The sequence below is a fragment of the Diceros bicornis genome, chromosome 10 (assembly GCF_020826845.1).
Source record: "Diceros bicornis minor isolate mBicDic1 chromosome 10, mDicBic1.mat.cur, whole genome shotgun sequence".
NCBI lineage: Eukaryota > Metazoa > Chordata > Mammalia > Perissodactyla > Rhinocerotidae > Diceros > Diceros bicornis.
The window spans coordinates 48,352,753-48,379,440 of NC_080749.1; the positions used below are offsets into that span (position 1 = coordinate 48,352,753).

The 26,688-nt window shown below is 37.1% G+C and overlaps 1 protein-coding gene across 4 annotated transcripts in view; it reads right to left on the reverse strand.

The window, feature by feature from the left end:
- The window catches only part of SCN9A (sodium voltage-gated channel alpha subunit 9), a 155,862-nt gene extending 133,506 nt beyond the window's left edge, over positions 1 to 22,356 (reverse strand). For 3 of the 4 annotated variants that reach the window (XM_058549173.1, XM_058549170.1, XM_058549171.1), the window contains exon 1: positions 22,121 to 22,356. The gene's annotated coding sequence lies outside the window, so the exon portion shown is untranslated. Of the gene's footprint in view, positions 1 to 20,406; positions 20,860 to 22,120 lie in introns of those variants that run through there. The other variant, XM_058549172.1, reaches the window with a different exon arrangement.
- Between the last annotated feature and the right edge of the window lie 4,332 nt (positions 22,357 to 26,688).

Here is a 26,688-nt window from a genome sequence, read left to right on the forward strand (position 1 = left end):
ATTTTACGCTGAAGTATAGGAGTATTTAGGAAAGCAATCCTCAATCATGAAATTTTAATCATTAACTAAAATGCTTTAATTTAAATGCATCTTCATTAGAATTTTAATGAAACCATTAAAAGCAGTTTGTTTCAAATTTGTTAACTTCTCTCTTTAGTTGTAATAACATTGTAAGATATTTTCCTATTTCCTGATCAAGATACTTTTTTTTTTTTGCTGAGAAAGATTCACTCTGAGCTAACATCTGTTGCCAATCTTCCTCTTTTTGCTTGAGGAAGATTTGCCCTGAGCTAATATCTGTGCCAATCTTCCTCTATTTTGTATGTGGGTTGCCGCTACAACATGGCCACTGAGGGGTGGTGTAGGTCCGTGCCCAGGAACCGAACCCAGGCCACCAAAGCGGAGCACACCAAACTTAACCACTAGGCCACTGGGCCAGCCCCTGATCAAGATACTTTTGCCCCCACAATTACAAGGAGATATTGCGAGTTTCATGTTAATCAAACTTTAAAAAAGGAAAGAAATTGCAAACAGAACCTTTTTTAGGAAGCTGAGCACTCCACCTGAAAGGGGTCTCCAGGTTTCTGTGCTGCTCCATCCCCTTACCTCCATCAATTGAAAACGGCGTGTCATTTCTGTTCAAGTGAGACAGGCCACATTAGTGGTGTTCAGTTTAGAAGTGTTAGGGGTTGTTAGAACAATGAATTGTTTTCTCTAAACCAAGATTTAAAACTTTTAAGCACCCTAGCTTTCCATTTTATCTGTTTTTCTTATAGAAGCACCGTAAGATTTCTTTTGAAAAAAAAACAAAGAGTTGTGCTATAGAAAATGCTTGAAAACCTTTAGTGGGATAATACCAAGGAAGTCGGGATCAAATACATAACATTCATTCAATGCACAAGAGATCCTGCATTTACAATGGGAAATTCGATGATTTTACCCCACTAAAAAAAAAAGAAAAAAAATCCTCTATAGCTGACAACTACCTACAGGATAACCTGCCATGTCTTTGGTCTGGCATAGAAAGCTTTCCCTAACCTTTCATAGAAAGCTGACAGCCTCTCTTCTTCTATTTGCAATCTACATTCCAGCTACATCACTCTACATTTCATTTCTCCAAAGGGCAGCCAGGTTACTTTATGATCCCTGCCTTCTCGTGATGCGTCCTCTATCCAAACAGTTTCAACTATCCTGATCACCAGATTACTTGTCTTTTAATGTCAGCTTAACACCTCCTATATGAAGAAATCTGACCTCATCTCCTGCCTTCCTTCCCTCGAATATACATTGAACTCTTCATCAGCTCGTTCTCTCATCTGCCCTGCCTGCTTTGGGCTCCCAACTGTCCCCTAACATGGATTTTGATCAGCCTCTATTGTCTCATTTCTTTCATCAGTCTCCATGCCTGTCTTCTTCAACTAGACTCTAAGCTCCTTGATGAGAAACTTGTCTTAGGCATCTCTTATCACCAGCGTAGAGCATGATATATGGACTTCCTAGGAACTCAGTTGTTGAATGCTTGATGAACAACGACTTGTCCTAACCCAAACACTTGAAGAAGCAAGCATCTTGCCCTTAAGATAACATATGTCACAATGATTTGTAAGCAAATTTTATTACTTAACAAAATTAGGATTTTTCAATATTTTGAGAGTATCTTCAAATAGTTATAATAACCAATAACTATCATTGACTTTACATCACAGATTTTTTTTTTAAATTTTTATTTATTTAGTTTTTTCCCCCAAAGCCCCAGGAGGTAGTTGTATGTCATAGTTGCACAGCCTTCTAGTTGCTGTATGTGGGACGTGGCCTCAGCATGGCCGGAGAAGCAGTGCATCTGTGCGCGCCTGGAATCCAAACCTGGGCCGCCAGCAGCAGAGGGCTCGAACTTAACCACTAAGCCACGGGGCCGGCCCAGATTTTTTTAAATTTATGGCACTCTCTTGTTTTTCTTTTTCTCCTCATTTAAATAATTAAAACATATTCAGAAACAAAGAATTCCTAAACTTATATGTAGCCTGATGTGTGCAAGAAATATAAAAGTTCTGCTATTACAGTCTCTCATTTTAACACACCAACATAAAAACTACTTACTATCTGCTTGAGTTTAATCAAAGCAGCTTTCTTCCAACTATCAACAGTCAAGTTAAAAGTTTGATCAGATGGAGGAGAAGGGAGACTAATATGGTGGACATCACCCAATTAAACTTTAAAATTCTCTAATTTAGAATTACACTAGTCATAGCAGAAGTTAAGAATCCATTAGAGGGGTTTTTCCATTTTCATCAGTGCTTAAGCACTCCAAAATTGCAAATACTTTATTTGAAACATACATTTGATTAAGAACAAATCACCAAATGTCTGGATCTCTAACAAAGCGATAACTTATTCAATTGTTTTAGAAACTTAGGCACAGATACAATACTAGATTGTCACTTAATTCTAACTTAAATTTTGCCATTAAACAATGCAGTTTATTTAAAATTTGTAGGTAAATAACAGGGTCAAGTTATACAGAAATGATTTTATTATTGTTAAATCCAAGATACAATCCTTTGCAGAAAGTTGTGCATATAACTAATTTGGAGTTATTAATATGGCTGAATATAAATATAGCGAATTTTCATTGGTAGAAAATTTGGAAAATATTGAAAAGTATAAAGATTAAAATAAAATTAACTTAGAGAAAATTACTGATGATATTTTGAGGTATTTACTTTGCCTTTTTATACATATACATATAGCCAAAATGCTTTCCAGAAAGGCTGTAAAAATTTATGTTCCTTCTAGCAATATATAAGCGTATATTTTTCCATACTCAAACAATATTAAGCATAGTAATTTTTTTTTTTTTTTTTGTGAGGAAGATCAGCCCTGAGCTAACATCCGCCAATTCTCCTCTTTTTTTTTTTGCTGAGGAAGACTGGCCCTGGGCTAACATCGGTGCCCATCTTCCTCCACTTTATATGGGACGCCGCCACAGCATGGCCTGACAAGCAGTACTTCGGTGCGCGCCCGGGATCCGAGCCAGCGAACCCCGGGCCGCCGCAGCGGAGCGCGCGCACTTAACCGCTTGCGCCACCGGGCCGGCCCCTTAAGCATAGTAATTTTAAAAATGATTCCCAATTTGTTAGGAAAAAAAATGTTTTCTTTTAAAATGTGCATTCCACGGAACATTTTTTTTCTCCTTTTATAAATCTGTTTATCCTCTTGATCCTTTTTCTATTGGGGCATTCATCATTTCTTGCTTTGATAAGAATATTGATTTATCTTCAGAAAAGTTGCTATTTATTTATTTTCTGCCAGTTTGTCATCTTTTAATTTTTGTCTTTGATAAATCTGGTTTTTGATAATAAACAGAAATGTATAATTACTACTTAAAAGAACTTTGAAGTTACTTTATAATTAAAATATTCACACTTTTGGGGCATAATTATATTTTTTCCCAGTGTGAGAGCAGAGTTTTATTTTCAAGATGTATATCTGGGAAGCACAGGTCTGGGAAAGAGATATGCACACAGTCCTTGCAGTCTTGTCTGAGGCTGAGAGACATTGCTCACATTACCTCAAATGGAACAATCCATCTCAACCTTTGTGTCTTCTGTTTTCTCGGTGTTTGGGTCATGCACATCCTCTGGTCTTTGTACATTTTTTGCATTTGGAATTTTGTCTAGCAAAATTTCTTTAATTTATATTATATATTTTTATACACATTGTGGTTTGCAAAACACTTTTATATGCATCATTCATTCACTCAAATTCATTCCAGACATTTTTTGTGTGTGTGTGTGAGGAAGATCGGCCCTAAGCTAATATCTGCCAATCCTCCTCTTTTTGCTGAGGAAGACTGGCCCTGGGCCAACATCCATGCCCATCTTCTTCCACTTTATATGGGATGTCGCCACAGCATGGCTTGACAAGCGGTGCGCTGGGGCGTGCCCAGAATCCGACCTGGCCAACCCCGGGCCGCCGCAGCTGAGCGCCCGCACCCAACTGCTTGCGCCAGTGGGCCAGCCCCTCCATACATATTTTTAAGGACGCATTATTTGATTATAATCCTGAGCTTCAGAGCAGTTAGTAACTCTGAGAACACTTTCAAATTGAATAGTTGGGCCCAAACTGTAGGTTTACGACTCTCGTTTTTTCCCTAAATTGCATTCATATATTTATTTTTGGAGAATAAATATAGCCATAAAACTCAAAAGTATGTATAATGAAAAGTATTTCTCCCTCTCTCCCTTGTTTCCCAGCCACCCAGCTTCCTACCCTGGAGGGAACCACCGGTACCAATCCCCTGTGTATCCATCTATATGATTTTATAAACATATATATGCCTGTTAACTTTTCACATAAATAATACCCTATATTTCACATAAATAATACCTTTACATTTTGTATTTCACTTAAAAATATAACCTGGAAACATTTCCATTTTAGTATGTATAGAGCCACCACCTCTTTTTACAAGAGCTTCTTAAATATCTATTTTACAGATGTGCCAAAATTATTCAGCCATTCCCCCTTGTAGAGTCTTTAGGTTGTTTCCCAAAACTACAATGATTATCTCCTCATACATAGCGTTACAATGTGGAATTATATTTGTGAGACAAATGCCTGACAGTGAAATTGCTGGGTCATAATCGTATCTGCATTTTTAATTTGGAAAAAGATAATATTGACAAATTACTTTTCATAGAGGTTCTACCAATTCATACTCCCCACAAAGAATGTGTCAAGGATTGTTTGCACACAACTTCAACACAAAGTTTGATAAAATTTTTTCTTCTTTGCATTTTAAAAAGTGGGAAATGATAACTTTCCATTGTTTCAGTTTGCATTTTCTCTTATGAGTGAGGCTGGGGATCTTTTCTTATCCTTAGAAACCATTTGTGCTTCCTTTTCTGTGAACTCTCTGTACATAGTCTTTGTTCAATTTTATAATGGGCTATTCATCTGTTCTTATTAATTTAGGAACTCCTAGAAATTAGCTCTTGTCTGTGGTATAAGATGCAAATATTTTTATCAGTTTGCTGTTTTTCATTTCTTTTGGTTTATGGTGATATTTACTCTCCACAGCATTTTCAGTCATATGTCACTTAACGATGGTGATACGTTCTGAGAAATGCATAGTTAGGAGATTTCCTCCTTGTGCAAACATTACAGAGGGTACTTACACAATCCTAGATAGTATAGCCTACTACACACTGAGGCTATATGGTACTAATCTTATGGGACCACCACTGTATATGCAGTCCGTCATTGACCAAACGTCAGTTATGCAGCTCATGACTGTACTTTTTTATTAAATTGAATTCACCAATCCTTTCTCTAATGGCTATTATGTTTTACATTACCTTAGAAAAAAGTTTCTATTTCAAGATTTTGAAAAAAATCCTGTTTTCTTCTAGTATCATTTCTTCTTCATTGTGGTCTATATTTTAAATTTTTTTTTAAATTTTATTTATTTATTTTTCCCCCCAAAGCCCCAGTAGATAGTTGTATGTCATAGCTGCACATCCTTCTAGTTGCTGTATGTCGGACGCGGCCTCAGCATGGCCGGAGAAGCGGTGCATCGGTACGCACACGGGATCCCAACCCGGGCCGCCAGCAGCGGAGCACGAGCACTTAACTGCTAAGCCACGGGGCCGGCCCTGGTCTATATTTTATATTTTAAATATTTGATTCATCTAAAATGTATCTTGGATTAAGTTGTAGCGATCCGAATTTATCTTTATCCACGTGGCTATTCAATTGTCCCAATGATATCTATTAACTAATATTTCCTCCTATCTATTTGAGATGTCATCTTTATAATTCTCATATGTAATTATGTCTATTTCTGGACACTATACTTTCTTCCACTGAGCTATGTATTGTACCAATACCATATCATTTTAATTACTCTAGTTTTATAAAATAATTTAATATCTAATGGGGTTAGTCCTATCAGATATTACTCTTTCTTGTGTATATTGTCCTAGCTAACTAGACACAGGTTATCTAATTTCAAAGGGTGAAAATCCTATTTTTATTTTCATTGGGATTGCAGTAAATTTATAAGTTAATTGTCATCTTCTTATGCTATGACTCCTTTTCTTAATATCTCCTCTTTAGATCATAAAAACAAAGTATACAATCATAAGAAAAATCGCTGATCTGGCTACCTACTTTAGAGCCTCTAAAGTTAAGCATATCATCTATAAATTAAATATAATAATCAATAAATAAGTAATCAATCATTTTAATTAAGTACTTTCCTGATTGCTGAAATCTTACCATTGCATCCCTCATATCTAGCACCAGGCTAATCATATTAAAAATTCTTAAAATGATTATTTCTTAGAGATGCATAATTTGGGGTATGACCGACACTAGTCTAATTGCTTCAAAAAAGTAAGTCAATATTCCATGTCCTAAAATCACTCAAAGCGTTTTTATGGCATTTTATGGTACTGGAACAATTGGTATGCAAAAAACCTTAATGTTGTATGTGATAACTTTATGTTTAAAGTGGTACATGGATAGCCAGGGATTTATTTCTAGATTCTTTAATAAGAAAAATTATCAAAACATTGTGATCTAAGTCTTTCATAACACCCTGTAATGATTACCTTTGTTATACTTTAAGATAGACATTGTCTCTTTGTATGGGTGTACAAAATATAGTATTCCTCAAATTTACAAAAAATTAAAGTTTATAATCTCAAGAAACACATTACTTTGGGGGAAATAAAGGTTATTGTCAATGATTGCTGGCATATCTGAAATTTTTGATAGAAAAATTCATGTATTCTCATCTATACATGATGTATGAGGAAAAAGGAAAAATATTTCTTAGCTCACATTAAATCTTCTCTATTAGTCAGAATCCACCCTTTCCTGAGAGCACAAAACCATCACAGACGTAGATGACCTCTAGAGTCACTAAAGTATGGCTGCAGAAGAGGTCCTCCAGTTTTTTATAAAGTGTTACACAGAGAGTGCATTTCCACTCTTCGATTATGCACGTATCCACTTCCTCCAAAACATCAACAGGGTTTAGGAGAAAGGGCATAATAGCTTTGGTGCCGGGCAGACTTAGGTTTGAATTCCCTGATTATAACATAACTATCTCTGTGGCATTATGCAAATTCCTCATAAGTAAAATGAGGAAAGTATCTCTCTTACAAGGTCATTAGGTAGAACAGAAACAGTTTCTGTAAAGTGCCTACCCCAGTGCCTAGGCTAAATAAATATTAGCAATATTATTACCCATTTTCCCTATATATACTGCAATTTTAAATGATAAACCATGAGTTGGTCATTAAAAATAAAATCTTATTAAAATCTTAAATGGAGAATATTCGTTACTTCTGTTTTATTTCATTTTCCTAACTTATTTATGGCTTTAATCTAAAATCTAGGTCTGCAGTAAAATAGGAAGACAGCATAACATAGTTGTTAAGTTTGTGGCTCCAGAGTGAGACAGACCTGGGTTCCACCCATCTCTACTGCTTACTTGCTTGTGTGCTTGGGCAAGTTAATCTTTCTAAAGCTTGGTTTCTGCATTGTAGGACCGGGATGAAAATGATTATCCTAAGGTCATTCTAAAGGAAAAAATGAGACACTGCATTTTAATCATTAAGTACATTTCCTGGTACACTTTAAGTGCACAATACATTCTAACCATTCTCTTAGCACATTTCCTGATACATTTTAAGTGCAAAAAAAATTCTAACAATTATTATTAGTGATTTTTATCAACTTTCTTATAAATTGATTTTGCACACCTAATATTCTTAAGGAAGGAGAATAAATTTGGTTACTTCATAATGGATAAATGTTTGTATTGCAAACACAGAAACTTTTCTTCTTAAGGAGATTTTAATTTAGCATATTTTAAAGATTAAAACGAATCTATGATCATTGCAAAACCAAGACTACACTGCTTTCTACCAACAGATGGCGATATATGTCACATAGTCATTCAGTCCCCGCCAACATAAGGCTTAATATATGTGTGCATTGTTTTTAAGTGGTGACAAAAATTATTAAGTCCACCAGGCTTGTTAAATGCAAACATACTGAGAGTGTTGAAACATTTAATAACCAAAAAATTGGAATATGATTGAAGCCAAAGTAGAAATAATAAAATAATTGAAAGTGTAAGAAAATAAGGAATGTGGCAAGAGCATAAAAGATGAATCATCTGACAGCAGAAACGATTCTTTAGGACTGAGCAGGGTCATGCAATAGGTTAAAAATGCTGAGCCTAGGCAATAGCCAGAAAGACACAAAGAAACGTTTTTTTCTTAAAGGGAAAATGTTCTAGCATGGGTCAGATGATTTTTCTTCATTAGTAGTGGACGCTCCAGAACTTAATGCTAAAGCAAGAATAGGCTATGTATTCATTCAAGAAGGTAAAATCCAAGCATAGTGACAGCTGCTGATGAAATATTCCTGGCAGGCCAAGAATGGTTCAACAGACTCAAGGCCCTTTAATTCAATATCAGAACAAGTGAGTTAAGTAACATGCATGCCAAGGAATTCTTTGGAATATTTGTGGAAATTATCAAGAAAAGTTGTCATCCACTTATAAGATTTTTGGTGTAGACATTGTTTTAGAGTGTCTATCGGCAGAGGAAGGAGGTTTTATGATTCTAAAGAAACAGCTTATTTAGTGGAAATTCATCCAGGGATGGTAAAGTACTATGGAATAAATCATATGAACTTACAAACAAGCCTTTGCAAACTACTATGTTCATCAACAGAGGAACTTCCTGTGTTTCATACTTCTCTACTCCCTCTTGGAACTACAGGCTATAATTATGACAAAGCATTTAGTAGCCCTGACCTTAATCTGGAAATGTGATGATCCAAATAATATTGTTTAAAATGTTTTCTCTTTTGAGTTTACTCTTATTTAAAAGATATTCATGAGATGAAGGGTATGGTTATTTTAAAAAAGGGGTGAATTAAATGTATGATAGTATTTCTTACCTTCTACCATTTTGAGACAAGATTTTCAGAATCTCATAATAGATGTAAACAGGCATAGAATAGTGGAGAAAATTCCAGATTAGATAGTGGCCACAGAGTAATAAGTAAACGGGAAGAAAATAATGCCCATCCTTTCTGAAATTTATATTCTAGTAGATATCTGACCAGGAGACTTGGATTCTGAGATAAGGTGAATATTTAGGAAAAAGAGTATACAATTCAATGACAAGAGTGCTTAACTTTTATTTATAGGCTTTATTTCTTTTGGCTATTGTTCTAATTAATGCATTGAACTGCTTATAAACAAAAAGATATTTTGTTTAGAAAAAATGTCCTATTTTCATGACAGTATAAACTGTACTCAGTGACCTTGAGTTTTCATAAATAGTCGCCATTTTTCATTTGCTGGTAGCTACCCAAGGGGAAAAGATGCTGCCTATGAGATTTAACTTCCACAAGGACTGTCTAATGGAACAAGAAGTATTTGTAGTACAAACTAATCTTCAAATTTCCGTTCTCCGTAGCAAACTCTTTTAAAAACACTTCCAACAAAATTGATTAAAAAATTAGTGTCTTCACTAAGAATTAAGAGAAAGGGGAAAGGAGATTTTTGAACAAGTTTTATTAAAATGAATCTAAGATTCTACATAGTAGAAGTCATTGGTCTACTGAACACTTAAGGAAACAAAATAGTCTTTCTTTTTCATTCATTTACTCATTTGTTTACTCACTCAAGTATTATTGAGTATCCATTCTGTTTAAAACATTGCACTAGGGTTGGAGGGGATTGTAACTGTAGTAGGATAGAATTCTTGCTCTATGTAACTATATCCTCTAATACTTAGGATCACAATATAAAGAGTTCCTGAATCTATTAACTAGTTAGAAAAGAATCAGAATTCCTAGACCACAGCTGAAGGGACCAAACCCAAATATTTTTCAATAATAGGATTGGTCCAAAGGACGAATGAATCCAATCAGAGAGTAGGAGAACATGAATATATAACATTCTTTCCACATGAGGAATCTCCCTAAATTGCTAGTGTATTCTTCCAACAATTCAAGAATTTTAATCCTAGCACACAAGAAAAAAAAAAACGAGATGGGAGTTATTGAAAAAGACGGTGAATGTTCAGAGTAAGGAGTATTTGAACTAAAAACCAGACCTCTGGGAGTGATGAATGAAAGTGGGTTGGAGACTCTTAGACTCAATAATGTCTACAGGAACGGGGAAAAAAATCACCAATGGATAACACACCTAAACATAAGAGCTAAAACTATAAAACTATAATAACATATGGGAAAACCTTTAGGACATTGGATTTGGCAATGATTTCTTGGACATGGCATCAAAAACACAGGCAACAAAAGCAAAAAATAGATGAATTGGATTTCATCCAAATTAAAAACTTCTGTATCAAAGGACACTATCAGAGTGTGAAAAGGCAACCCAGAGAACAGACAAAATATTTGTAAATCATATATCTGATAAAGGCTTAATATCCACAATATATAAAGGACTCCCTCCTACAACTCAAAAACAAAAACAAACAACCCTGTTCAAAAATGGGCAAAGGACTTGAACAGATATTTCTTCAAAGAAGATATACAAATGGTCAGTAAGCACATGAAAAGATATTCAACGTCATTAATCATTAGGGAAATGCAAATCAAAACCACAATGAGATACCACTTCACATCGAGTAGAATGGCTATTATTAAAAAAAAAAAAAGTTAGCAAGGGTGTGAAGAAATTGGAACCCTTGCCTGTTGCTAGGAGGAATGTAAAATAGTGCAGCCGCTGTGGAAAACAGCATGGCAGTTCTTCAAAAAATTAAACACAGAATTATCATATGATCCAGCGATTCCACTTGTGGGTATATACCCAAAAGAATTAAAAGCAGGGACTCAATCAGATATTTGCACACCAATGGTCATAGCAGCATTATTCACAACAGCCAAAAGGTAGGAACAACCCAAATGTCCATCGATGGATGAATGGATTAAAAAATGTAGTATATACATACAATGAAATATTAAACAGCCTTAAAAAGGAAGGAAATTTTGATACATGCTACAACATCAATGAACTTTAAAAATATTATGCTGGGTGAAATAAGCCAGACACAAAAGGACAAATATTGCATGATTCCACTTATATGAGGTCCCTAGAATAGTCAAATTCATAGAGAGAGAAAATAGAACGTTGGTTACCCGGGACTGGGGGGAGGGGAAGGAATGAGGAGTTATGATTTAATGGGTACAGAGTTTCACTGTGGAATGATGAGAAAGTTCTGGAGATGGATGGTTGTGATGGTTGCACAAAAATGTGAATGTACTTAATGCCCTTGAATTGTACACTTAACAGTGGTTAAAATGGTAAATTTTATGTTATGTTTATTTTACCACAGTAAAACTTTTTTTTTAATGCACAAGAATTTCCTGGAAACTGTAAGGAAGAGAGTCAGTAGGACATCAAAGTCACAGCAGTTAGAGTGGGTCAACCTTGACAGGATATAGGTGTGCTTCCCTGGTATCTATTTTGCCAGGCAGTACTCCTTCATATCCATACAATACCACTATTTCATGGGAAATAATTGTACAATAGATATAAAAATTAATCAAAATATGCAAAATATTACTGTATTCTCATCATATTTTAGTTTCCAGAATTTAAGCATGTAAAGAGGTTACTCTCAATTGTAACCTCTGTCATATTAGCCCTTTTTTCCTCAACTGGTAATAAGGGCTTTCAAGAATCTAATCCACTGCAGATGAGAAGAGAATATAAAACATTTACATACAAATCACAAAAAAATGACACAAAGATTAATTTTGTATGGAAATTAGGAGTTTCCCAATTGTTTACTTGGATTGTGTGGTACCCATGTCCAGAATGGGATCCAAAAAAAAAAAAACGCACACTTTACCTCCTTCCACGTTTGTCGCACGCCAGTCACTATAGCACTGGCTCATCATACAGACCCCTAGGCAGACTTAGTAATCTTCCCAAATTAAGAAAAGGTCCTCATCTTCAACTACTTTCTACCTTGCCCTATGTGCTTCAGCCACACTGACTTCCTTGCTGTTCCACAAACACATCAACTATGCCTTAAGTCTGTTGCAATTGCTGCTCCTTGTGACTAGAATGATTTTCCTGTTGCTTAGCTAGCTCCCTCACTTTCTAACCTCCTTCAGTTCTCTGCTCAAATATCGCCTCCAAAAGGCTTTTCCAACCACCATTATTAAATAATGCCTCCTTCCCTCAATTCTCTCTGTCCTGCTGAATGTTTCTTCACAGCACATGTTATAATACAAGGACAGATGGGGTGAATATTTGTTTATTTACTCATTCTCTGTCTCAGAACTAGCATGAAACCTCGATGTTTTGTTCACTGCTGTATCTACAGTGTCTACAATAGTGACGGTAGCTACTCAATAAATACTTGCTGAAGGGAGGGAGTGAATAAAGGAAGGGGGAGGGAAAGAAGGAATTACTGTTAAATTTCAGAAAACATATAAATGCAGAGAACAGTGATGCTGAGAGATCTAGGAATGACCTGGACCAACTCAGCATCTCTTTACCACTACCCTCGGGATCTCTGCCAGGTTCTCCCTCCCCACAAACCTCAATGGCATTGATACCAACTTGGATGCCAACTCCTGACCTACACATTTTGGAGGCCAACCAGATAGGGCTTAATGATTGATCACCAGCGCAGGTGAAACCCTTGGAAATTTTAGTTCTAACTTTTTTTTTTACCATCTGACTGCCAGTCCACCTCTTACGCAAATCCTCGACAGATAACTCTCATTTTTAAGACAGGCTTTGAGCTTCAGCCTTTGTAATGCATCAATTGAGTACATGTTAAAATATTTTGGCTCTCCTATGCAAAGAAGGCTAAACATTGTCATCTAGAATTGGTGAACCTAAATTGTGGGTTCCAGAAAATAAGTAAGAGTGCTGTTCCTTTCCTGAGGAAGAAATAAGAAATATGACTCTTTCATTAAGATCTAGTAATGATAAAAAGCTACGTTTGAGAAGCATAAATTACTAAATCCTTGTTAACTTATTCCTTCTCCATCCTTAGAAAGTAAGTTTCAGTAAAAAAGAGATATTTTTTAATAAAAGTTGAGCATAGTTGTGCAATAACTTTTTCAGCAAATACGTATTAAGAATGACTGCATGGGGGCCGGCCCTGTGGCTTAGAGGTTAAGTGTGTGCACTCTGCTACTGGCGGCCTGGGTTGGGATCCCGGGCAGGCACCGACGCACCGCTTGTCTGGCCATGCTGAGGCCGCGTCCCACATACAGCAATTAGAAGGATGTGCAACTATGACATACAACTATCTACTGGGGCTTTGGGGGAGAAAGAGAGGAGGATTGGCAACAGATGTTAGCTCAGAGCCGGTGTTCCTCAGCAAAAAGAGGAGGATTGGCATGGATGTTAGCTCAGGGCTGATCTTCCTCACAAGCAAAAAAAAAAAAAAAAGAATGACTGCATGTAAGGCACCATGTAGGGATACCAGTATGAACAAGCTGTGGTTTCTGTCCTTGAAACCTGAACTGTCTAGTGGACTAGCTGCCAATCCACAATCATTAGAACAGATTGAGACATATCATAGAACTCAGGAGTCGAATTTTCTGTGGTTTTTATATCCCACTCAAAGTAGAGTGTCTAAGTAGATAATAAATATTAAAAGAAAATCATTTGCATTAGAAAATTATTATGTGCAATGTAAAATAAATTAATTTTCCAAAAAAGTTTTAAAACCCTTAAGAGTAAACACCTTGAATCACCGATGTTAAGGAAACACTTTAATTGACATAAATCACTGACTCTTTGTGACAAGTACTATGCATTAGGTTACATTTGAGCATATCAATTTGTGGTACTAAAAGAATTTGTACTCTTCTAATTAAGAAAGCCCGGGGCCCGCCCCGTGACTTAGTGGTTAAGTGCGTGCGCTCCACTACTGGCGGCCCGGGTTCGGATCCCGGGCGCGCACCAGTGCACCGCTTGTCCAGCCATGCTGAGGCGGCGTCCCACATACAGCAACTAGCAGGATGTGCAACTACGACATACAACTATCTACTGGGGCTTTGGGGAGAAAAAAAGAAAAAAAAGGAGGAGGATTCGCAATAGATGTTAGCTCAGGGCAGGCCTTCCTCAGCAAAAAGAGGAGGATTGGCACGGATCAGCTCAGGGCTGATATTCCTCACACAAAAAAAACAAAGTCTATATTCTTAACTTCTAAGACATAAGAACGCTTTAGATGAACACTAGCTTCTTCTTTCCTTGCTTTCGCTACTTCTCCACTCTCTAACACCCAGGATCTCATATGTGCAACTTCATTCTCTGTGTGTTCTCCATTTCATCACTCATAGCTGAATGACATTTCATGCACATATCTCTTTTATTTACACTACTCCTCTTCTTTCAACTCTTGTCTACCTTGGGACAGTCCTTTTTCCTGTTTTGATCCCCTCATAATATAACAAACAAAATATTCTATTTGTGGCCAAGTCAAGTCAGAGTAGTACAACGACACCCCTAGGCCAGGAAACCAAAGTCAGCCAACTTCTAAAACAACCTCAAAAACACTTTAAATGTATAGATACATTTCATAACGTCATAATGTCTTCAAACTTCCACCTAAATTTCAGTTTAACACAAAGGCACTCCCAAAGAATCAGTATTCAAGATCAACATTTAACAATCTTCAATCTTTCTTTTTATTATCCTCTAGTATTATAATTACACAGCTTGCTACATTTCATTGCAAATATAGATTATTTCAGCTCCACTATGGATCAAAAGGCGTTTGTGAACTCCTCGGTAACATAACCCCCAGGTATACTTCTGTGGCATATGTGCAAGTGTATTCTTGGGATGAATAAGATTTTCTTTCCTTTAAAAAGAATGTGTATGTCACTCAGTTTTAGTGATCACTGTGAGTCTTTGGGAAGGTTAGGTAACTTCTGAGCCTTAGTGTTCTCACCTCAAAGGGTGGTTGCGGGGATTTAAAAGGAGCATTTGCAAATCTGTTACCATACTGCTCGGCAAAAATGAGACTTCCATATATGAAGCTGTTAAATTAATGTTATTATCAGTAATATTAACAAGATGTAAATTGTGCTGTCTATATTTCCCCTTATGGCAGTGTACTTGTTATATATTCATTTTCTGTCTTCATGATGTTGCCCTGGCCCACCTCTTGCAACACATAGTCTGTTGTTCTTGGTAACTGAGGAAAAATGTGGATTGCTAAAGAAAATAATAAATAAAAATGATTCAATTATTACCCTTAATTTGATGATATGTTTTACAAGATTCTGATTTTTGTTAATGTACCACTAATGAAATAAAGTAAATGGACATATTGGCAAATACTTCCCTCAGGCTCAGATATCTTATTTGCTGATTTAAAAATTCAAAGTTAAATTCCTAATTGAATTACTGGAGCAAGTTTGATTTCATACGTAAATGAGAAATTTCATTATATGCTTTTTAAAAAATTTCCTATCAAAGCAGATATTAGTTGCTTAAGATGCACTAATAGCACATCTGGCACCTCAACTCCTCTATTGAAATGCTCTCCATCAATGCAGAATTCTGATAGAGCAGGTTCAAAAACATGAACAAGATATAACTGGACAGTTAACAAATTCGATTTTTGAACGCCTCTCCCATGTTTTCCTACTGGTAAGTTTTTAGATACTTCGTATAAACTATTTGTGATAACCTATAACTGACAACTTTACCAACAGTGTTATAAAGAGCTCAGAATGGAATGGTCCTATATTAGAGATATGTAACTATAGTTGTCTTTAAAATAGTCAGGGGAAACTGCATTATTAGTATTCATAGAAATAGAATTCAAAGTAACAATGATGAACTTTAGATATTATACTATTTTTATTCAAAATATAATCAGAATACATTTTGGTTATAAATACTGTTACCAAATGTCTAGCTACCATTATTGAACACCTCTTTTTCATGTGTGAGATATTAAAATGGCTTTTTTGAATATATATATGTATTTAACCTAATTTGTACAGCAACCCTCAGAAATAGACCTTACCAATTTTACAGACAATGAAATTGCATTTGAGAAGTTAAAGTATTTAACTTAGACCACATGTTCAGCAAAGGAAATATCTAAAAAGCACTTTTTCACTACACTAATATGAATACAAATTTATTCCCCTGTGATTTTAACACTTCATAAAAATATCTTACAAAGATTCTGAAATATAGTAGGGATGTAATATGAATTTTCAAAGAGCTTCTCTGCATAACCATTCCACAAACATTCATTCCTGAAAGTCTATTGGGTGATCTCATAGAACTCTAAGAACCTTGTTCCCAGTTGACCCCTAAGGATGTCATTTCCCCTTCTTCTTACCTGAATTACCGTGAGCCAAGTTTGTCCAGGGTAACAAGAATACGTATTATGTTAAAGGAGGAAAAAATCATCACTTAAACTTTGTAATATTTCATTCCATGAAAGGATCATCTATAAAGATTGGTCCCATAGTGTTTACCTAGATTTAATAACTTTAGATCATCACCCAGAGAAAGTGAAGGCATAATTTACCAATGAAATATTCTACTTATCCTATTCAAAGTGTGCATACAGTTAATAAATTATACTTACCCTAAGCCCTAAAGGAAGCACTGCCCATTGGACTTGAAAAAATAATCATTTAGTGGAGTTTAAATCAAAACATAAATGGATATTTTATTATCATATAACATTTCTAGCATTATCTCATTTTACTTTTCTGTATGGACTTGAATATCTACATTTACTTCTTTTTTGAATTTCTACATTATAGGTCCTCAAGAAGATGACATATTTTTAGATAACATTAGATTCTAAGATACATAGTTTATGAGCAACTAGTACAGTTGACAGACACTACATCTAGTGAAATCACCCCTATTTTTTAAACTCAATCAGATGACATAGGAAGTCTAGTTTGGCATATAATGCATAGAAAATTTCATTAAAAAATCTCTGTAGAAATGTCTTTGTACTTATATTTTAATGCATCTGTCTAATCTTATTTATTCTTCTTTCAATATTCTTCTATTCAATTTTCCAATTATTTGTATTAATAGTTTCACCTAATAGTGAAGCAAAATTTGTATTACTGGCATATATTTCAAATATTTAGAAGATGAGATGTAGAAGAGAAGAAGAAAGAGGAAAAAGGAAAGAAAAAGGCATTCATTGCAGGGCAGAGATGGTAGGTTAATGACATTGTAAATGTACTTTCTCCCTTTAAATCTCCAAGTGAACAATCATAGGTGCAATTAGAGTTTTATCGTATTTTGATAAATGACCCAGAAAGCTTTGTAAAAAATCCAAGGAGACATTTTAAAGAAATTTATGATCAATAAATAGCAGTCTCTCAAACACTTGACACAACAAAAGGAAATCATAAAATGAATAGCAACGAAATTACAATTAAAGTAATGGTATATTTTAATAACAATATATGGCATTTTTGGCTCCCTGTTACACCACTTTAAAAACCCAAAGGTATTCCATTTCCTATATCTAAAAGAAGCAATAACAGCATGTTTTTACAAAAAATACAGTTGTTATTTTAAAGAGAAAAGAAGAAAGAAGTTTTTTCTCAGTGGTGCTAAAAAGATATCAAATAATTTCATCCTATATGTAAGGTCAACTCAAATTTGTCTGTGGCAGATTATGTTTATTGGCACTGTTCAAGGCATTCCCTCCTCCTTCCCCTCTTTATCATGGTCTGGCATTTTTCCTTACCACCCAGAAGGGTTTCATTCCTCCAAATTTCATTCCTCCTTTAGCTGCCAAGAGCTGATGGCTTTCCGTGTTGCCTAAAGCCATTTCCTTCAGCTATACCGAGAGGGAAGAGTAAGTTAAACCTTCAATGAAGAAATTTCACTTTGCAGGATGGCAAGACACCAAAACTGTTCTCTCATATTCCACAAAAGTATTCTACCCACATTCCGTGAATACTCTCCCATAAATCTTCATATGAAAATTATTTTTGTACAACTTTATAATATCCAGTTTATTAAGACCTTGCCATCTTAAGTGGTAATCTAACTCTACATAGTTCTGAAGAAGGAAGCTGTAATACCTCTGTATAAGAATAAATTAGCTAATTTGTGACCTAAAATGGAGGGCCATCTTCAATTAGGACACAGATGCACTCCAACACATTACAACAACCACAACACATCACCTTAACAGCAAATCTAACGAAATCCCTGGTGACAATTCATGAGATGGTTTAGTCCTTCAAGAAGAAACAGGATTGCCAAATTCTTTACAGAAAAAAAAACAAAACCAAAAGTGTGGCAGGTCACTTACTGGATAAAAAATATCACTAATCAAAGCAGGTCGCCTAACTGAAAGCTAAATTTTCAACCAAATGTTAATAGCAAAACTAATTGTTTGTTTAATATCTTTAAGTACAGTCTCAAGAAAATAGTGGGGGGACTTATTGCCACACAAAGTGTGTGTATGTGTGAGTGTGTGTGTATAAGTTCTAGTATAAATATGATACCATCATTAACTAGAATGAATTTTGAAGCCCTCTCTGCCCCCAATAATAGTGATAGGTCTTCATGGATTAGCCCAGTGTCTCTCTGAGCCTTCCTTAGCGAACACTTTGGATTTGTGAGATAATTTGCCCCTTGAGCCTGGAGTAAACAGCATGTAGGCAATGGATCTATGGATTCAGCTTCATGTTTCATCAACTGAGCTCACTCAAGTACCCATATTTATGACAAAACAATATTTTAAATTTGGTGATTACTGAGTGACCTTCAAATTCTTGGTAAAAGGATACAGATTTAAACTTAATAAGGTCATCATTGTATATTAGGAGTCATTCATACTAAAGTCATATTGGCTTATGCCAATTTTTTGGCAAACATACTCCAATTTTTCTTTAACATTTATTTTTATCCAGTGTGGTCACTGCCTTCCTAAGAATGCATTATAATCTACCTACCTTTGAACACATTATTGCCTACACTGTTGAAAGATGGGAATATATCTCAGAATATTTTAATTTTACCTCCTCAAAATCATAGTGCAGGATTGTAAATGTACCAAATGTTCAATAAATAGAAAGGAAATTGAATCATAAAATGCATGAATTTACTAGGTTGATGTGCTCTGTGGAGAAATGTCATATCTTTGTACTTTATTATTTACATAAATATCTAGGAACCCCCCACTACTTCATACCAGGCACTGTTCTGGAAGCTTGGTCAACAATAAAGACTTGGTCTCTGTTCCTTTGGAGCATTTGATATACAAATCCACAAAATACCTGCATGCTATAATAAGCACTATGAAGGAAACAAACAAGGTATCAAGATCGAGACTAAAAGATGACAGCCTATGGTTGACACGGTGATCAAGAATGATCTCTCTGAGTAAGAGAACTTTGAGCTGAGATTTAAAGTTTGAGAAGGAGCTAGCTGTTCAAAGAGTAGAAGGAACAGTCTCTGCACTGGGAACAGCATTTGGAAAGGCCTTATGGAGTAAAATCACTCCAGGTGTTCCAGGTACTAAAAGACCAGTGAGGCTGGAGCATATAAACGAGGGGGAGATGGTTTCAGTGAGGTTGTAGAGAAGGGCCAGCTCAGAGACAAAGCTGTATGCTAATGGAAGGAATTTGTTGTTAATGGCTTTCTGTGTTTCTGCATTTATACCTTGTTGCTACGCAGTCATGAGCTGATGAATGTTTTTAAGGAAAGGCATGATGGTATTGCTTTGTAAGGGGAGTGCTTACAAGGGAGCAAACTATGGAAGCAGAAGACTAAAGCGAAGGCTGTAGCAGGAATCCAGGTAAATGATAATCATGGTCTGAACTAATTTGGTGGCAGTGTGGATACAGAAAACACGGTGGAAGAGATATATCTGAGAAGTATAACTGTATAGAGATATGGTTGGGAGATAAGATTGACAGATCTAAATATGGACTGGATAGGGATGAAATGCTGTCATGAGGAAGAGGGAGCAATCAACACTTGGTGGATGGAAAAGCCATTTATTCAGATGATGAAGATTGGGGGAAAGGATCTGAGACAGTTTTAGGGAAAATCATAAATTATTACCATTATAACATTTAGAATGATCCACTTACATTAAAAAACTTTAAGCTTCCTTACAAAGTCATGCCTTGTATTAGAAAAATACCATATAAATCTTTCCAGCACTTCCCACTTTTTCACATATAATAGGAATAGAAATTAGATAAGTATTAGTTTTTATTATTCATGCGAAATGCAACATTCTATTTTCTTTCCTTGCCAAAGAGAAAGTGGGTTGGTCATATTGAATAGGGTAAATATGACCCCACCGATTCCACCTCTGAATTTCTTACTTTTTCATTGCTGCCAAAACTCACCTCAGCAACAGGTAGCAAAAACACAGAAGCACTACTGCAGGAGGGCTCCCATGATTACCTCTGGGTCCTAGGAGACACAAGGAGGCACAACGATGCTCTTGGCAGAGAGCCAGATCTGACATCTTTTTTCTGTAGAAGCATCAGGTACCCTGAAATCCCTGCCCCGCACCATAGGAATCATGGTAGATCCTATACCCCGCCTCTGTAAAAATACGTCACTGTGTCCCGTGACTGCACAGTGGTTCACTTCTAAAAGGGCACCTCCAATAGACAGGTATTTTAAACACCTACACAATACAAATTATTAAGCAAAACTATTATTAGTTGCCTCAATAGAGGGCACACTTTCATTACATCAAATGTCATATTTTGTCTACCATTTTGCTGTGAATAAACTATTCTAACAGTCATGATAATCCCATACATAGGGATCAGACAAGACTAGCTTTCAAATAATCAATAAAAATTTTCAAAAATCCTACTTACCATAGTTTCTAAGAAAGTGAGTTCTCGTTTAAATTTTAAAAAATAATGGAAAAAGAATTCTAAAACTTTTCAATAAAATGGACTAATAATTGTATTTGGTTTAAAGATTATATATAGATAGGTTTTATTGATGTTAAAGTAAAAATCATGAAAATATATTTTAAATTACCAAGAGAAAGAAAGAAAGAAAAACAACAATGTCTTTCTCCTGCCCACAGGGAAGGAGGAGAAATAGAAAAGAACATTAATTGTGTTTCCGAAAAGAACTGAACCTCCCAACACTGAGACACAGAAACTGAAAATCCACCATTCTTTTAAAAACTTATGTCTATTTGGTCTTTATCTTATTGAAATGAGCTTTTTAAAAACTCCCCTAAGCTTCTCTCATAAAATAAATTCTCATACAATTCTCTCTCAAATAAAAATTGCTCTTAGCTTCAGAGGAGATATAAATGACTACAACGGCTGCAACTGTAATAAAAAATACTAAAATAATGAGTAAAATGTTTTCTATAACCACAAAAGTTGGCATTAAAGTTTCTAGTTTGGTAATGTTGCTTTGATCTTTTTATTGTCTTTAATACAACTAAAGAAAATATCTATATTTTTCTAAAGGTAAATGACAGTTTCAGTTGAAGTCGATAAAAAGTTAAAATGATTCTCAATCTCATCCGAATTTCCCTATAATATGCTTATTCTTTTGAAAAAAATACACTGTGTCCCGAAATGGGGCTAAGCGGTCTTGTCAATTATTTGTGTTTGTGTGCTCCGAAGGGGTGCGGCGCTGCTTGGCTCTCCCCACAGGTAGTATCAGCTCTGCTGATTCTGCACACTCACCTTTGCAGATGGGAAATATAACACATGCTGTTTGCTCATAAAGAATACGACCTGCCCCTGGAACCTAAACTCATCCAACAACTCTGCTGGCGTAGACAAAAAGAAAGAGTAACCCACCAGGTATAGCTGCCTTTCCTTTCCACATTTTCAGAATCTGGCAGCGAATTCACACGGTCAAAATCAGCAAAGGACCGGCCTTACAATGGGAACAGTTGCTTTCCCAGCTCCTCTTGCCCAGCTTCTCCCCTACTTTCCAGGTGGCGTAAGGCCGGGTGGCCAAAACCCAGAGAAAAACTGACACAGGTGGGTGTGGCGGTTGAGGCGAACACTGGAGAGAGACTGGAGGCTTCCCTGCCCGCCACACCAGAGGAGCAAGAGAAAAGGCACTTACTTGCGACCTCGCCCGCCGATCATGCCCACCCAGTGCACCCGCAGAATCTGGCCCCAGGGAAGGGCGTGGGCTTCAGGGACCCTTCCTCGCTCCCGGCCTCTCTTCCCCGGCGTTCTCTCTGCCGCCGCTTCTCCCTCTTTCTTTGGGATCCTGTTGCTCAGCGGGCGCCCGCTACTACCAGCCGCTGGCACCCCAGCTAGCCCGGCCCCAGCCGGCCGAGCGGGCGCAATTGGAAACCAGACACCCGCCGCCGGAGCGCTGGCGAGGGCCCGCCCGGGGACTGCGCCCCTCCTTCCGGGGCGCGCCCAGGGAAGCAGCAGCCCCGCCCCGCCGCGGGCAGCAGCGCCGCTGGTCCTCCCTCCACTCCTCCCTCTCCGCCCTTTCCCCACGCTCCCTCCCTCCCACCCTGCACTCGGCGGGAGGCGCAGGGCGGGGACCCAGCTAGGGGCGCCGTGGTGGTGATGCTGCAGCATCCCCACAGTGTGCTAGTAGAAGGCAGAGGAGGGGATCGCACGACCTCCCATCCACGGCTACCCCAGTGGGTGGGGCGCGTGTGTGTGTGTGTCCTGCAGCCAGAAGAGCCCTTCCCTTACCTCACTCCTGCCCCCACCACCCCTTCCTCCCTTCCTGCTCAGCAGAATCTGCTAACGCTTCCGAGAAGCCACTTAGTGTGGCTTGGTGGGGAGCGGGAGGAGGACTCTGCGCAGAGGAGGTGGGGACCAATGGCAAAGGCCCGACCAGCGCCTCCTGGGCCCTAGGCTCTGAGGATTCGAGACTGGGAATTGGTTCCTTCCCTTGGGCTTTGCCCACAGAGCCTGCGGCGGTGGGGCGCAAGACCTGCCTCTAGGCTGCGATTTTTCTTTTCTTTTTCATAGTAGATCGATCGAGTTGCCGAGTCTTCTAAGCAGGCGAGGAACGCATTTTCTTTCAGAGGTGGAGTGAAGAGTCAGAGGTTGTCGTGGGTGGAGAGGGAAACATAGGGTAGAGGTTGCCTTCCCAGACCTGGGACCTGCTCATCGGGGCACACTATCAGTCATATCGGTTCTGAGTTTAAGAGCTGGGTAGGAGCGACTGTAAAAGAAATCTTTATAAACCCTTTTGTGCGGGGTGTGTGTGTGTGTGCGCGCGCGTGCGTGTGTGTTTTCTGCAGCAGCCTGTTGGGAGAAAGAGCAATGAAAACAAGATCGAATTATCTTTCTCCAAGAGAAACAGGAAATTTCCACCAAGGGGAGAAATCAAAGGATTACGTTGGGGCAGGGTGGATATCTGGATTCAGACCTTAAAAAAAGGCAGATCCCTTTGCAGTATGGGTGATGGGCATTTGCAGCTATAGTGTTACTTGCTTCCACACCTTCCATTGTGTAAATGATACTTAGTGGTAAACACACAGGCTTTTAAGCCCCAGGGTTTACCTTTCTCGCCGCTTCCGGAGCTTCTGAGGTTTGCCCTGGGGCTTTGGACTTTATATTTTGACTTATAAGATGTGCTATTGAAGGAAGGAAACTTTCTGAGGCTCTCCATTGAAGGGTGAACTCGATCGCTTGGGGGTAATTCTCAGTGCCACATCATGGCAACTTCTTCTCTTCCTTGATTGGTTGCAGAAGTAGGAGGAAGAGTTCAACTGTGTTGGAGGGACAGCCTTTTTGATTAGATGCCATCAATGCCACTTTCTTTTCTTGCCACCTTGAAGTCCCCCTTCAACTAGAATGTCTGATGCATTGAGATGTAAAATGAGCTCAATCAACTCTTTCTCTTATAGCTCTCTGACATCTGATCTCCATTCTATCAGGGAATAATCCATATGATATTCAGAATGATTAGAACCCAGAGGATTTCAAATCCATACTATTTTTTTCCTTAAGAAGATAAATTAGAATGTAAAGACTCTAGCTGATTAAGACTGTGGGAGATCAAAATTGACCACCCTGAAATATATCTCTTTACTTTGATTATTTTCTCTGAGGGACATTTGACCTCCCACTAACTGCCTAAAGAATTTAACATAGAAGACCTGTTCCCGGAAGAAGTTACTGTCATATCACGACTGTAATATAATGTGAAATAGATGTTACAATAGGAAAGGCACCAACAAGCCCCTGTTATCAAAAATTCTGTCTCTTCCTAGCCACATTCTCTAGGTTGCCCTGCAAAGAGCTGCCAGACAAACATTTACATTTATAAGGGAAATCTCCATTTGTAAAGGTATCTCCCTCTCTGTATTGGGAAGGGAGGGATGGCCTTATCTGTGAAAACTCTTTTCAGTATGGAAGGAGAAGACTTAAATCTGCATACCCTTGTTTACTGTAATTTCTGTCTCCCTTCTGTCTCCCTCCCCACCCGCAACATCCTCCTTTGTCTTTAGCTGAAGATAGTATTTAAGACGAGAATCTCTGCTATTGTGTTGAGAAACTCAGTTTCCCTGGTTTCTCTCATGTATACATGTTATTAAACTTGGCATTACTTTCTCCTGCTAACCTGTCTTTTTAATTATTTGGCCAGCCATAAGAACCTTGAGGGGAAGTGTGGAGGAGGATTCTCCCTCTTCCCTGACAGATTGTTAAAGAAAAAATGATCAATGTCTCTAAAATTATAAAATTTATTCATATGATTAACATAATTTGCTCAACAAATTCCAAAATACTCAAGCTTTAAAGAAGCAAATAAGAACAAACCAAAATACTGTACATATTATAAAATATAGAGTGAGCTTATCGGATTTATTATTCCTAGAGATGATGCAAAATGAAGACAAAAATAGATTCAAGATGAATTGACAATAATGCACCATATGCAATTATTGCAGGGAATTAGGGTCACCTTTGGTGGTTAACTTCATATAGCACTTCCCAGAAAACATCACTTGGAGTAGTAAGAGGATATTAGGCTGGTTGATCCATTGGTTTAGTGAAGTGTAGCAATGTTTAATAATGGACAAAAAAGTACTTCCCACCTGAGTGGTATGAAAAGGATTTGGTCTCCCTCTCCCCTTGCCACTAAGAAAATAATAAATAACATGCACTGTGCTTTGTCATGAGTCCATTCACAAGTACATACTAATCTCTATATTCCTAGGTTCTTTTTAGGGGTCTTCAAAAATAAAACCTCCTTGGTCTGTCTGAGGGATCCCTGGTGAGATTTTGCCTATGAGCTCATTGGTAAAGTGTGGTGTATATTATTCATTATTTTCCAAATTCCCTTTTCATCTCCCAACTATTTATTTACCCTCCATCTATTTATTTTATGCACCATTCTTAGTCTCCCAAACATTTTGTAATCTGTTGCTTTTAGTCTATGCTGTCTGTGTTTTTATTGCTCTTTCAGCAGCTCTGGAATTTTTGTCCCTGTTTAAATCCAGAAAAAGACTATCTGAGTCTCTTATTTAATATATATTAAACTGAGAGTATTTTACTATCCTGAGAGTTCACCAAACACTAAGTGCTGGTGTCACATGTAGACATAAGGAGATAGTGCTGTGGAAAAACTTAAAGGGTAGGCTTGAATTATGGGAGGTTGAGCCAGCCAATAATTGTTAAATTCCTAAGACTATTTACAACTAATCTGCTATTGGTTGGGTAGAAAAAAGCAGAGATGTTTGTATGTTGGAACTGATTAATATTATACTTCAAAACCAAAACAGGAATAAAGAATTTTGCTTTACTTGGTGGTAACATGGAAATCCACAATTCTATCTTTTCCACAACTGCTACTTCAATTTTCGAAACTATAGAAGTTTCTGGAGGAGAGATAAATAGACAGTAATGTGAAGACAATAAATTAAACAATACCGTACTTGCAGAGTTTATTTTTTCTCATTAAAAAGAATTAGAAATATATATTTATCTTCTAATATCTGCTACATGGCCATAGTCTAATTTGAGAAAAACACAATTATGCTGTTGTGAAAATGGAAGAATAAAGCCACAAGTTTTCTGTAGATACACAGCTAAAAAGTAGGGTTCAAAAGTAGGGTTTCAAAGTAGGATTAAAAAGGAATAGAATGATAATTAAAACATGATGCGATATACAAGGAAGATTCAGACATAGGTTGGAATAATAAGAAAGATCGACAAATTATGTGTCATAAACAATGGAAGAAAAGTGATTTCTTAAATTCAGACGTAGGTTGGAATAATAGGAAATATCAAGAAATTATGCATAATAAATAACGGAAGAAAAGCGATTTCCTAAATATCAGCATCAGAGTGTTTGCTGGTCTAATTTGACATGCTCTGGGCTTTTGTGACAGTAAACTCATGTGAAGAAAAATACATGTCTTTTACCTTGCATGTAGTAGATGCTTAATAAGTATATTGATTGATCAATTATTCATGAAGAATTCTTCCCACAAGGTCAAACATCCCACCAAGATGGGTCCTTTACCAGAACAATGCTTTTGCTGATGATATGATTTCTGTGGAATACTTTTTCATTGAAACTGCTGTTATCAAAGTCCCCTTCTTGCTAAAGCCTTAAACTAGACAAGGTTACTCAATACATGAAACATTTGTTTTTAGACATTGGACACCGTGATACATAAGACTGTGATTCCCGAGAGAAGGGAAGTAGAC